The sequence below is a fragment of the Diadema antillarum genome, unplaced genomic scaffold (genome assembly GCF_040938485.1).
Source record: "Diadema antillarum isolate AM-2024a unplaced genomic scaffold, OU_Dant_1.0 seq00001608_RagTag, whole genome shotgun sequence".
NCBI lineage: Eukaryota > Metazoa > Echinodermata > Echinoidea > Diadematoida > Diadematidae > Diadema > Diadema antillarum.
Genome location: NW_027272321.1, coordinates 177,239 through 192,096, shown reverse-complemented (window position 1 = coordinate 192,096; position 14,858 = coordinate 177,239). Strand labels below are relative to the sequence as shown.

Genomic DNA, 14,858 nt, shown 5'->3' with positions numbered 1-14,858 from the left:
CACTCCAATTTCACTTGAAATTCACTCTTTTTAGAGTGAAAATTTTCACTCGATTTTTTTTAGAGAGTATGGGCTGAACTTATTTTCGTGTTTTTGACGATGTGCTAAATAGCCACTGAACTTTTTCCGCAGCGTTAGTAGGGCTTGACCTTCAAAAAGAGCGGTTGTTTGGACTGATTTGTCAAAAAAGGAAAAAAAAGAAAGAAATTATATTTGTAATTATCCGTACTGTACTCTTGACCCCCTTTTTGTGTCAGGGACTTTGGACAATGAATACCGCGCTATGGGATTTTTATTGTCTATACACTCAAAACACCAAAAGGGTTACACAAAGTAGACACTGACTAGGAATGACTTCAGAGGTATTTTTATTACCTTCTCCTTTAACTTTAAAGCAATCGGAAGCTATATCGCCATGAGATTTTTTCTTTCATGTTTCCTTTATCTTCATCCTCATTCATTCATTCTCATACAAAACAATCAGTTCTATATAGATTCAAAGTAAAACATAGAAGTACCGTTGAAGACATAATAAGCATAATTTTTGCAGTAAGCATACACCACTCACACACACACGGACACGCACACATACACACACACACACAGACACACATAATTTTATATATATATATATATATATATATATATGATATAATGTAATATAATATAATATAATATAATAAAATCGATAACGATTGGTAGAAATTTTCATTTCATATTTGCACAAAAATATGTTATTCAAATTATGTATCTCATCTGCTTTACAGTGTGGGGATTGAAGAGAGAAAGATAGATAGATATCATATAGATGTATAGAGATAGTTCGATAAATAAATTAATCTACTTCTAGGCACAGAATGGGCTGGCTCCGTTGGTCTCGATAAAGAAGGCTCCCGTTCCGCGACTCTTTTGGGCATTGTAACCCATCTCCGGGCAGGAGCCGCAGCGGGCGCAATTCGGGTAGCTCGACCAACTGCTGCATTTGTGCGAGGGAGAGAAACTTCAGCTCGACGTGACGGTCTCGGTGAACAAGTGTGTCGCCCTCATGTGATCGCAGGCTTCAAGCACGCTCGTCCCCTCGCAGCCAGGCTGGTCCACGCCCTCGTTGGGGTAGAAATCCTGGTGACCCAGCTGAAACGGTATGGAGCGAATGATGCCATGATAATTACAAGGTACATAGTTGTAATGATCGTTAGGAATAGTGATGGTGGTTGTAGACCTACTGATAGCAGCAATCTGAAGTATACTCTCATCAGGATTGTTAGCATCATTTTTAATGTTATCTTTGGCATCTTTACAGAGTATTTTTTGTTGTTGTTAAAACCAAGGGTAGCAGTTGCAGTGTGAGCACATATTTCATCCGGAGTCCATGACATCGTTGTTTCAACAACAGCGATGGGGGTAAATTTGGATTTTTACATGGGGTTTTGAAAAACAAAGCGAAAGAAAATACAAACAACAACAGCAACAAAAATATATAAATCCCCTGAAATCTTATTGCAGTGGCACTATAATACACTCATTTTGATTAAGGAGGGAATTAACACTAATCTTTATGTCCACTTTCTCCAGTGAAAACAGACCTCTCCAAAACATTCAAAGTCACACAGCTCAACAGGTCACCTATTCATTACTGCACATTACTGAACATTGTCGTTGGTAAAATAAGTATTTCGTTGGCTTGGAGATTAGGTGGCGACCTGGTGGAGACTCGAGTCTCACTGGTCGCGCAGTGTTCGCGGAGTCTCCACGACATCTCCTGAACACTAGCCTCTCTTCGGAGACTTTTTCTAGTCTTCAAATGGTCTCGGAGATGTCTCCGCGACCTTGCGGAGACCCATTGGCCACCCAACGGAGACGTCGCGGAGACGTCTTCGCGACTAAGAAGAAGATGTTTCTGACACACGGCGTTAACATCTCCGTGATTAAGTTGTCACCTCGTTTGCAGACGTTTCGGTCGTCGCACAAGAGTCTCCTTCTTTGTGACCGCGCAATCCACTTCTTGGCCTTAATATATCATGCTTTACAGAGTAGCACTAGTCGCGACGAAGTCTCCCCTTGTGAGATAGGCCCTCATGTTTAAGAATGTATAACGTTTCTTACAAAGTATAGTCTACTTTTGATACTGTACCTGCTCCAATAGACCAGCTCCTGTTGCTCCACCGTCGGTGTGAATTGCATCGACGAAATCAGCATCAGAAGAGTCCAGCTTGCACTCATTCTCGTAGCCAGAAAACTCTGGTCCAGCTGGGTCCAGGCCTGTAAATCGAGCGAGCAGCCAGGTAATTGATGGAATAATAGCAATAATTTGATAGGTATTTCCCGTTAGTCATCTAAACATATTAAAATAAAGTAAAGAAGAAGAAGAGGAGGAGGAAGACGAAGAAGAAGAAGAAATAGACGCCAAATTCTTATCCATTACTTGCTCAGTAATCAATGTAAGTATCTCCCATTTGTTTTTGTGATTCTATACTCTTAGAACCAAGGTTTTGATATTCTTGTGTCAAATGGCAACATCCACAAAACAAGACCCCATGGTCGACGTCCGTGCACTCTTTGGCTATGTCTACCCTAATATCCATGATTTGATGTTTCTATTCACTTATTTTTAGATGTGAAATGATCTATCGGTCACCGTGGATAATACGGCACAGAAGCAAGTGGGATATTTGCAATGTTTTGCTTGAAGGTACTCTTAATGCTGAATGCCTATCTGTTTCAGTGGCGGATCCAGAGGGGGGCGTAACAGGCGCACGCTCCCCCCTTTATTCTTCGTTAAAAACAATAGAAAAAAAAGAAAAAAAATGAAACCCAACAGTGGCACCAGAAATATTAGTTGCCCCCCCCCCTCCCCCCCCCCCCCCGGCCCCTTTACAGAATTCCTGGATCCGCCCCTGTGTTTCTCGTTTTATTGGCGTGTTCTGTGTCTGTAATTATATAGCTTTTTTTTTTGTTAGTGCGTGTTTTGTTGTGCCTTTATATGTGATTGTATTCGGGTGTGTTCGTGTGTTTGTGTGTGACCGGGGTGCCGGTTCGTGTTCATCACTTACCAGTGAGTCGCCCAATCCCAGAGCGCGCCTCTCCCGCGTAGCCGGCGGTGTGCGCCCCGAGGCTGTGGCCAATGATATGCATGCTGCTGTAGGACGCGCCGGTGGTCGACGCCAGGAGCTCGATGAGTTTGGCGATCTCGCGCCCGACTACGCGTGTGTTGGCCCGGCTAGTGGCGTAATTCAAACGACCAGCACCCTCCTGCCAGTCCACCATGATAACGTTTGTGTTCTTTGAGGCCAAATGATATCGGGAAAATGGTCAATAGTATCTTAATAGTCTATCGCCGAGGGTTAAAAATTCCCTCACTGTATTGTTGACTAAGTTGAGTGGTAAGGGTACCAGTACAAGAATACAGATAAAAAACAACAAACAAGCAAACAAACAAACAAGCAACAGAAAAATCTGAAAGAATCGACCAAAGGAACAGGGTAACCTCCTCTTTCGATCCAGTTTACCTTCAGTGCAAATTTTGGTAGACAGTACTATGTGTAATACTATGAATCATTCTGATTCCATTTTCGTTTCAAAATACTGCTGAAAACGCAGATTTCATCATTCCTTTTTACCTTATGTCATTATTATAGCTAATAGAAAGGGACAAAATGATGACCGCTTATGAGAAAGTAGGTTAAGTATATTGTACCTTGGTCAGTAGAGCGTTCTTCATGTCCATAGCCCAGCCGCTTGTGTACTCGTCCGTGTAGCCATGAATGATGAACTTTGTGTCTCTGCTTGCAGAGAAGTACGAGGTCCTGATCAACTTCGACGATTTCCGGTCGAGCTCCTGCCCGGAGTTCGTGTTGCTGCGAGTGAAGAGCCAGAAGCGAGTGCGTATGTCCTCGGGGCTCTCCGGCATGGCGTGGTGACAGATCGGGGCGCCGTTCCCGTAGCTGAAGCTGCCCAGGTCGTCGTACGTCACCGTGTCTGCTGCACCGTCTTGTGATTGAAGAGGGTATAGATATTGATCCGGAATGGACAGTTGAAATCTTTTTCCCCATAAGATACCTGTGTATTTGCTAGCCATCATCCATTGCCATTGTTTTGGATAGTAGACTTGGCATGTAAGTAAGGAGAACCGTTGAGGAGGACAGGCAACAAGACTTGGTCCTAATCAACAGCAGGGTCTAACTCCTTGTGTCAGACGAATTTTGTTGAATGAAGGTGACGAACTCGTCATTGAAAGCCCCTAATTCAAGTGCACAAGTGCACAATACATTCAATGAAACTTGATTGTCTTATCTATTTTACACATTGTTGTAAGCTTGTCAATGTTGGTCTAGTATGTTTCATGTCTGCCCTAAGAAACAGAAATAAATTTCGGCGAGAACTCTGGTGACACAAAATGATAACACAAGGAAGACAACTAGTCATAAATCATAATTGCGATCTCTTGTAAGGCTGATGCACTTCACTTCAAGAACAGTCTTTCAGAAGTGATATTTTGAAAAGAGCCTGTTACTTTTCGACGGTAATAAAGGAGAGGTTTTTCAAAGTGGTAAAAAGCTAACTCTTTCTTTATCCACACCTTACAGGTAATGTTACAGATTCAGCCAAGAGTCAATTCCGTCCGTGCAGGGACTGACGGTGGTATATGGCAAGGGAAGTGGTAAGTACTAGGAACTTGAGTTGCAACTGGCTGCAAATTGCCATTCATCGATTAAACACCGATTATATATTGCCTGATTAATAGCCATGACAAAAAAAATCATGGCCATACGTAGGCCTATTAGTAGGATTCTAACCCATGGCCTCATGATTGCTAGATAGGCGTCATATCCACTAGAATCCCGAGCTTTCGATGAAGCCCGTGATGTTTCTGATCCCTAGATATAGAAGCGGGTACTGCGTATAATAGTCAAACTCCATCATGTCAATAATTTCTTTATCTTTGTCATTACTCAAACATTGAATAATCCAAAATTGACCTAAAGAAACTGTGGAGATGACTTGTGATTATGAACGAAAAAATAACACAAGACAAAACAAAACCCTACAAACTGAATGATAACAACAAGAAGCGTTTCGGTATTTTGTATGTTATGTTTGTATACCTTGAAAACTGCATGCAGCTAGAACAAGGAAGGTGAGAAAATGAAAGAACCTCATCTTGGCGTCGTCTGACCTGGTAACTGATTTCCGCGCGAATCTAAGCTGACGTCCAGTGTCGTCTGCTTTATAAAAATTTGGCGCGCACGTGGCAGACGATAGGATACATATGACTTTGGGCCCTGAGTTTACTCATCATGTGTTGTTAGCGTAATCCTATTACAATGGCTCATCTGATCTACCTTGCTTCCGTGTGATGGAAAAAAACCTCTTCAAGTATAATGCATGAGAGATAGTGTATCAAGATTATACCTTTTCCTCTTTCCCCCATCTTGTCTGCTTGAGAAACTGAAGCCATCAATAATACTGTCGTTCATAGTAAACAGCCACGATTCAGGAGATGTGTGTAACTAGATCGAGTGCAAGACCAAGTAGAAGTGAGCTCGTTACTTTTTCTCTGCTGCCAAATTTGTTTATCGAAAAGGAAAGTGATCGGATGAAACATTCCAGTGTAGAAATCGCTTGGGTGTCTAACACGTTAGAGCTATACAAATGTCAGGGGTAAAAGTGATTGGGAATTGAACATAAATGTCGATACAAATATTGCATATTTATGTCATTGCACATGAGTATTGCTGTGCGCATTCGTTAACTTTGCACCCCCCAAAAAAGTATAACCTTGTGCATCCATGAATTCAGAAATGTTAACCTCTGACATTTTCACTCTTGACATTTCTACCAATGTTCTTTTCACCTCGCACAGTCATTATCAAATGAAACGTACCATTTGCCTCTCGAAATTTCTCTCTTACTGTGAAGTTGTGTAACAGAGTCATATTTCTTTACAAGATATCTCTTGTGAAATTATGGAAAACCCTTTACAGTTCGTGAGAATTTACCTCAGTCTCCTCTGTCAACAATATCTTGGGAGAAACAACATGTGTATATTCTTTATGTGTATCACAATCAAGGTTCATTGAAGAAATCGCATTTACAGTTACGTAATGCTTAATCTGCGTATCTGTCATTTCTTGCGCTTAAAACGTACGAGTCGAAACAAAGCGAATAATGGATGGAAGAGCCAAGAGCCTCAAGGGCATCTAACGAATAGAAAAAGAGATATTTCATGGTCGAATCATGCGTGCGTTATGACTTGATGTGGTCAAGTATTGTGTACAAGAGTTTTATTCCTCAAAATGAAGGGTAATATCAATCAAAAGCATGAAACAATATTGTTTGAACTAACTGAAGAAATTCTGATGATTTTTCAGTGGAGATACCGACAAGATTATATCTGAACTCGACGTGCGATGCTGACAAGATTATATTTCAATCAAAGGGAGCGTGATTTTCCATGAATATCAAAGTGTAATTAAACTTAAAGATAACTATATATATCTAATTATTTTTTCTTTATATTTTCTTATAAACCTTATCCATTCTTCTCTCTTTAAGATAAATCTGCTTTCTAGGACGACATAGTGGGAATGATTGTATCGGATATGGAAGGAGTGAAATTACGGTATTAATAGGCAAGCGTATTTATACAGAATATAAAGGAGGATTGAACAAAACTGACAGAACTGCAAATTTCACATTACAATGCATCGTATCTTTTCTAAGGATATGAACTGTTAACAAATACACTTTTCTAATGATATATATATATACATATTTGGCAATTACGTACGCTTAAAGAACGGATTATCCTTGTCACTGAATGAAGCTGAGATGAATGGAGCCCAGTGTCTTTGTCTTGAACAGGTGTGAATATGCAATTATGTCATCTACATAACATGCTCCAGTCCTTGGTGAGTGAGGCATCTCATGGGATAAACTTTGATAATGCTTGTTCCTTGAAACATGCACTGAGACGTAAACGGTAAATGATCCCTTTGAAATTAAAAAAAGAGTATATTTATATAGCACTGATCCTCAGGAAACCGAAAGCTGCGAAGAGGTACAAGCCTGATACGCACGAAAAACCAAATGACAAAAATGACAAATCATTTCATCGTCGTCGTCGTCGTCGTCGTCGCTGTTGTAGTAGTGATATTCTTGTTGGGTAGGGTATTGCTTGCATTGACCTACATGAGTACACCAAACATTGCTGAGGATCTCATATTGTATAGTATTAAAACTTCTATATTAAAATTCTGGAAAGTGCTTCTTCTGTTATTGATTATTCCTCCATTTTACACAGCCATATTACTGTGCAATATCATATTCGTATAATTATAATTTATAATGTTAATGAAATAGTTGAAAACTGATGGAATTGCAAAGCACTATTATTATTTGCCATACAGAAAAAAATCAAGTCAAATCAAATCAAATCAGATCAAATCGAATCTAATCATTTCAAATCAAATATATCACGCCGTGTATATATTTGTACGTGTGGTTTGCAGTATCAATTCACACAGATTATCGCAGATGATTATAGGTAGATATTTTTTATGCCTCCGCCACGAAGTGGTGCCGGAGGCATTATGTTTTCGGGTTGTCCGTCCGTCCGTCCGCTTTCGTTTACGCGATAACTTAAGTAGTATTTACTGGAATTTTACCAAATTTGGTCCAAGTATGAAGAATGATAGGGCAATTATTTGATTTGATTTTGGTTGAATTCGGTTAAAGGTCAAAGGTCAAAGGTCAAGGTCAAATCATGCAATTGTATCCGTTACGCGATAACTCAAGACTGGATGGAGCAAATTTCACCAAACCTTGCTGGAGGATGATGTATGATGAGACAATTACTTGATTAGTTTTTCAGTGAAATCGGACAGAGGTCAAAGGTCAAAGATCAAGGTCAAATCCTAAAATTTATCTGTTTACGTGATACCTCAAAACTGGATGAAGCAGCTTTCACCAAACTTGGTCCAAGGATGATGTATGATGGGATAATTAGTTGAGTAGATTTTAGTGACATTGGCAAGAGGTCAAAGGTCAAAAGGTCAAGGTCAAATGCTACAAATGTTGCAATTTCCCCCATATCTATGCAATGCCCGAAGGTATTTTCTTGAAACTTGGTGTGGACATGTACTACTGCGTAAAAATTCTCCAGAGAGAGTTTCATGTCATAAGGTCAAAGGTCAAAAGGTCAAAGGTTAGGTGAAAATGTTGCAATATCACTTTTCTCGCAAATGGTTCAATGTATCTTCGTGGAACTTGGTACATACGCATGTACTGTCTGGTAGGGATTATCTAGAGATTTTAGGGGTCATGGGTCAATAGTCAGGGGTCAAAGGTCAAGGTCAACTCCTCAAAATTTTACTATTTCCCTCATATTCTAGATTATGCAATGCCTGCATTTTTAGTTTCGAAACTTAAAGGGATGGTACAGTATTGGTGGAGATGAGAATTGCACTTTTAACTTTTTGCGAGATACCAAGAAAACACTTCAATGCTATAGTATAGAGCATACCATTTTACGAGGAATTCAAAGTTTATTTGATGAAAATCAGGTTTGGAATGACTGAACCATTCAAAAACAAAGTAAAACAAAGCGATTGTAATAAAGTGTGGGTCCCACACTTTATTAGAATTGCTCTTTTTTATATCTCAGCCATTTCAAAACCAATTTTCATCAAATAAACGTTGACTTCCTCATAGAATTACATGCTCTTTTGATATTTTAAAAGAGGTTTCTCATCATCTCACCAAAAAATGTTAGAAACCTGAAATTAGGTCTCAACCAAAACTATACAATCCCTTTAATACATGCATTACCTAATGGAGATTCCCCCGGAAATTTCCAGCCTGAAGGCCAAAGGTCAAAGGTTAAGGGTCAAAGGCCAGGTTTCAATACCCCCCCCCCCAAACAAACAAAAAAGAAAAAATCTATTTTGTACCGTCATCACACTCTTTCTTCATACCTTGGAAATTAATTTGCTCAATGCATAAACTTCCCCAAAATTCCCCAAATATGTGTACCTGTACTCTTAGAAAATTATAGCAAACCAAGTTCAAGACATTTCTGACAAACCTGTCATTTCAATATTTTGCCAGTTATGTGAAACTGTCATGGATCACACACTGTGAAGACATTGTACTATACGCCTTATTGGGAGAATCATGCATTATGGCGGAGGCATCAGTCACCATAGCGACATTTGTAGTCTAAATTGAATTCACTTATCGTATTTCACAACAAAATATACCATATGTAACTAGTCAAAAACGAAATAAACATTACTAAACTACAGTTCGAGACATAGAAACTGCTTACAAGAGTATGATAACCATGCGATGGTGCATGAGAAGGTATATAACGTATATAACGCAATGCCTAATACCTTGTCTAATGAAATGACGGAAACAAAGCTTAAGTCGATAACGAATAAATCTGATTATCATCAATAACAAGCAACAAAAAGGGGAAATACAAAAAAAAGTTAAAGAGCACCATGGTTACTGGAGTAAGCACCTCTTTAATTCAGGGTTGAGGAACAAGAATATACAGACGTCTCAAGCTGAATCTCGATGTGGCTTGAACGTCAAAGGATTATGAGACAATGCTAGTATTATTAACATGTAGCAGATGAAATGGTTTCTTTGTCTTACCTTTCTATCGATAAAGATTTACTCTGCGTCAGAAAATGGGGAGGGAAAGGCTAATTGTGACGTCAACAGCGAGGTCATTCTAGACTTTAGGACTGTTACTTTATATGTCCCTTTCCAATTGCCTGTATCCTAAACCTGTGACACGAGCATGATAAAGTTTGGACCCTAAGATTTCGCTGTTAAAGGAGCATTCGAGACAATTTATACAATTTCACATCATGAAGTACATTAATTGATAGTGCCATGTATTTGTGGAATTTATCGTGGTTCTTGAGCTGAGAAACGAATACACTGAAAATCCTAAAACTTATACACTGAACGAGGATGATGACATAGGAGACTCAGATATTGTAGTAATGTAGCAATGTAATTCATTGCAATACCACCTACTTAACGACTTCACCTACACAATGTGCAGAATTTATGAATGCTTCCTATTTTTTGTGTGCTTTCTTGAACATCCAATCATGCATTCTTATGTGAAGCTGTTATGTCATCATCCTTGTTCATTGTACATTTGAAAACATTCTTATTGCTCATCAAAACCTCTATAGATACTGAAACTCCATACCCACTATAACCAACTTATAGTTGTTCAAATGTAAACGTCTGAAAATCACCCGGAAGTCTCTTTTAATCGTCTGCTAAACGCTCTCGAAATAACCAATGAGTGATTATCAGTTGAGCTTCCTATAACATATTCTGTTCCAAAACGTTAGACGGTGGTTTTTCTCCATCTCCTAAAAGGAGATCACCCAGTAACTTATTTTCCATCCAAGAATTTTGAGGAAAGGACGTAAAGAAAGGCATTTTGCTTGTAATTACTGCCAGGAATTCTGTCTCCCTTCTTTAGTACTTGGACAGTATTAACTTTTGAGGAACAGCACCAGCTGCTTTAGAAAGATTGGCTATATTTGTTATGTGAAAAGAGTTTTACAATTCGGGGATTATTTTTGTCATACACAGATTACTTCAACCGTCGTGACCGCTTGCAAGTATTCACTGAACACGGATAGTAAGCTGAGGGGGGAGGGGAATGTAACGACTAGTTGGGTAGGTCAGCTGGATATACAATTTGTCAGCTTGTCCACTTTACTACATACGATCTTCAAGATACTATAATAGATATATTGATATACTACAAGATATACTATCTAAAAGAAATAATGAAGATTTAATTGTAAGACTGATATTCCGAGATAACTGCCGGACGCATTTAGTACATATCATTGTCTTTGGTGATACGACTCGAAAACACTGAACTCGAGTAACTTGAATACCACAAATCCTGAGTACAGATTGCTCATAATTGTACATGCTAATTTAAGCCTGGCAGTGTAATTGCATTTGAAACTTAACATGATGTCTATATCACATGATGTGAAGCTTGCATGGAACTTCTTTCTTTTTTCTTATTTTATACGACGTCGTCAAGCGTAAACCATTATAAAGTGATAAGAAGGTGAATTGTTATCTTAAAATATGTTGTCAATAGTCGCAAGTTGTAGGTTTAGGAGTGCATGGGTGGAAATATCAAACGGAACAGTAATTCTAAAGCCATAGTACGTCAAAGCAAATCTTTGCCTCAGGAAACTTGAGAGGAAAGCACGAAAATAAATGCTCAGATGAACAACAATTCACAATAACACCTCGAGATTCCGGAATACACGTCATTGTCGATTCCGTATTTTGTTCAAGCGAGCTCCCGGACAACGTAAAATATCGCCCCCAACGTTCGTTGTTTTCTCTTTTTTTTTATATTACTAATATTGTGGGGTTTTTTTTCTTTTTGCAACGTGCAAACCCTCCACGTGCGATGGTACGGAATTGCCCTTTATAGCTAAACCTCGACCCAACTGCTCGATCTCTGTCTTTTCGATGGAATCAATTTACCCATTATGATACGCGCGATGGTTGGTATTATCCAAACTTTCCCCCCATAATGGAGCGTATTCTTTTGTGAGACAGTTATCGAAAACTGAGACTTTCGCGATGTTATTTTCATGAGAGTTCAGGACAGACGATGCGTTATGCCATGAAATATTCACAGCAACCGATGAAGAAGACCACAGTAGGTGGACATTTGTCAGTGTGATGGGAGTCTTAACCTTTGGCTTTTTTCTCACTTCTTTCCACTTTCGTCCTTTTATTTGTAAAACAAAATATGAAGAAAAAGAAAAAGAGAAAAGGTCACTCAGCCCCGCTGGTTCACAAAAACTCAGGCATCGAATTTCAAGATTGATTTGTTAGCCGGTACTCGCTGCCTCGTCGATACCCCTGAATTATGGATGCAATATCATGGCTTTGAGCTGGTAGGATGAGGTGTACATGGGTACTTTATTGGGTAGAAAATACTTTATGGTTTTAAGTATGATCCCTTTCCTCCTCAAAGACCGAAGGCAAAGAGATTTGATCGATCTCGCAGTAACGCCTTGATTGTGCACAGAGGCGTTATCGTGTGCATAAGATGAACGATAGCTGTGTAGCTTTGAGAAATAAGGAAAGACTATTTTCGTCACTTTGGTGTTGTTGTTTTTTCCTTCCATTGTCTCCGCGCCTGCGCGAGCGTGTGCGAGTTCTTCATGCCGCGTTCACCACTTGCGGGCGTGCTGATGTACCTTTATAATCATTACATACATGTATTTCGATGTTATGAAATCTTAGATTCAATAGCCTTAAACCAAAAATGTGTTGTGATCGTGTTTTTTTTTTTTCATGGGTTTTGCTTGGTATTTTTCACATCACTACTTTCGAATGCTACTCATCGCATGCATTTTACAGCTAAACCAGATGCACATTTACTATTAATAGTTTGATAACGATATTTTCGGCTCATATGGGACGATTCACATCACTCATTTGCATCTGCACTTTTCATATTGTTGTTGCACCTCAACTGTTTTCATCTTCTTTCATTTTTACAACGTAAATCTTTGGGCATGTTGAGTGATCATTCCGAAATACTGCCACAAGGTGAAAAGGATTGTGAGAACCCTGGAATTCTAAAAATATTGTTTTACTAAACGTGTTTCGTAGCTCCCTGGCGAAATTATGAATCAAGTTACGATTGGGAGAGGCTGTCCGGCTCAATGATGTATCGTGATTATATTTGGGTAGATAGAAAGAACAACATAATTTCCGAATATGCCATTCCCCCCTTTTTTTAAAATTTTTGCTTTTAAAAGTTCAAAAAACTCAGACATTTGCCATGGCGATGAACAATCATGCTGCCCTCTTCAGGATTCCACCAGTCACATCGTCATTTCCTCCTCCTCCTCCTCCTCCTCCCTCCTCCTTCTACCCCATCATGTTGACTAATCTTGACGTCGTCTACCATCATGCTTCTGGTCTTCATCGGCAGTCATTCATTACTCTCCTCCTTCTCCTCGTTGATGTTGTTTTTGTAATGCATTTTCCAGTTATTTATTCGGAGAATAGACCTTAAACATAGACAGAGAGAGAGAGAGAGAGAGAGAGAGAGAGAGAGAGAGAGAGAAGGGGGGGGGGGGGGAGAGAGAATCCAGTCTCCCTAAGTCCTTAGCAGGTTCAGTGCAGAGCATAACTTTTACTTCAAACTCTTTTTGAACATGTCGCAGCTACTGGATGGATTTCACATCGTGTTGCTCCTGTCAAAACAAATCAAGACAAAACAAAACAAAACGAAGCAAAATAAAACAGTAGAAACAAAATATAGAGAAACAAAAGAAACAAAAAGAGAAAGAAAAATCTTAACAAGTCACTTAAACAAGAGATATTTGAGGAACTCGTTCTGTATCCCTCACTCGGTTTCGCATACTTCGGCAGTGCGTGTTGACATATGCTCTTACATCACAACGTGCGATCTATATGTGAAGGAGCAGGACTGCCGCGCCGAGCTAACAACTCCCCGTGAACACGGTCCAGAACGCCATTACACGGTGCTGACCAGTATACAAAGTGCAACGCACTGTCTCTCATATCTTACATCTCTTCTTAAATTGGACTATTGGTCTTCCAGAGAAGCCCCCTTTTAGTTCTCATCTCGCGTAGCGTTTCCATCTTCCAGTTTGTTTCGTGAGCGATGATGATAGACCTGCTAGGAGATCACGTGAACTATCCACTTGGCGTCTGACGAGGTAGGCATCGTGGTCCCCGCCAATGCCAGCCATTCATAAAGAGAGAAGTGTGCTACCTAATGGTTGATCGTGTTGATCACCCTCTTAGTTGGCGACGCCTTCAATATCGCAACCTTTGCCTAGTCTCGTGTCCAAACCCCCTATTGTCTCTCTCAAACTCCATCCCACGATGTCGTCACCCTGTCACTTCTCTATTGTCTTCTTATCAATATAATCACCATGAGAATTACAATGGATCATCCAATATTAGTACTGACATGATTGTAATCATTGCTGTTGTTGTGTTATGATCAAAATCATAACGATAATTGCTATCGTCTATTCAATAAATTGCTTCTGTACCGGGTGATCTATGACAGTTCCTGGATGTCATACATTAAGTATTTAATTCACCTGTTCCTTCCAATAAACTCCCTTAGACAGAAAATCCACTTAGTCGTTGCTAGGTAGGGCAAGAGCCAAGAAACCGTTATGGTTGATCTTAGATTTGAATACACTACCACTGTCTATAGCGTATTATTTTGTCATGGATCTGTCACCATTATCTATAGTTAGTGATTTTATTGCCAGCAGTAGCATTCCTATTACCTATATCTTTATGACCTTTTATGATTTCATAACCCCCTGTGTTTACTCTCATTTATTTCATTTTCTTTTGTCTATTCAGCTACTAACGTGGAAGGCAAGCGGACGATTGAGGATAAGCTTGCTAAGGTGAACTGAATAGGCAAATATTTTTACAGGAAGAGAATGCAGCCAAGAGCCTGAAAGGAAGGTTAACCCTCGGCAGGAGAAGGATCGGAAGAAGACCCTGGCAAGGACAAGGTCGTGAGTAATGAAAGAGACATGACATTGGGGGCGCCCGTGTCTCCAGGATTGGAGGGATACGACATATCCTGTATCAATAACGACCAATGACCTCCCGGGGTGTTGCGATTGTCCCTGTTAACATGATGGAAAGCATCGTGATGACCAATTGTACTCGACGAACTTCGGAGCGGAGGCGGAGGAGGATGAGGATGAGGAAGAGGAAAAGGCGACAAAGGGCGGGAGAGAGATCGAAAGGGAGAGAAAGAGATGAAG

The 14,858-nt window shown here is 39.8% G+C and overlaps 1 pseudogene; it reads right to left on the bottom strand.

Annotated features, from left to right (window-relative positions):
- Positions 1 to 846: 846 nt before the first annotated feature.
- The window catches only part of LOC139711084 (pancreatic triacylglycerol lipase-like), a 33,411-nt pseudogene continuing 19,399 nt past the window's right edge, over positions 847 to 14,858 (bottom strand).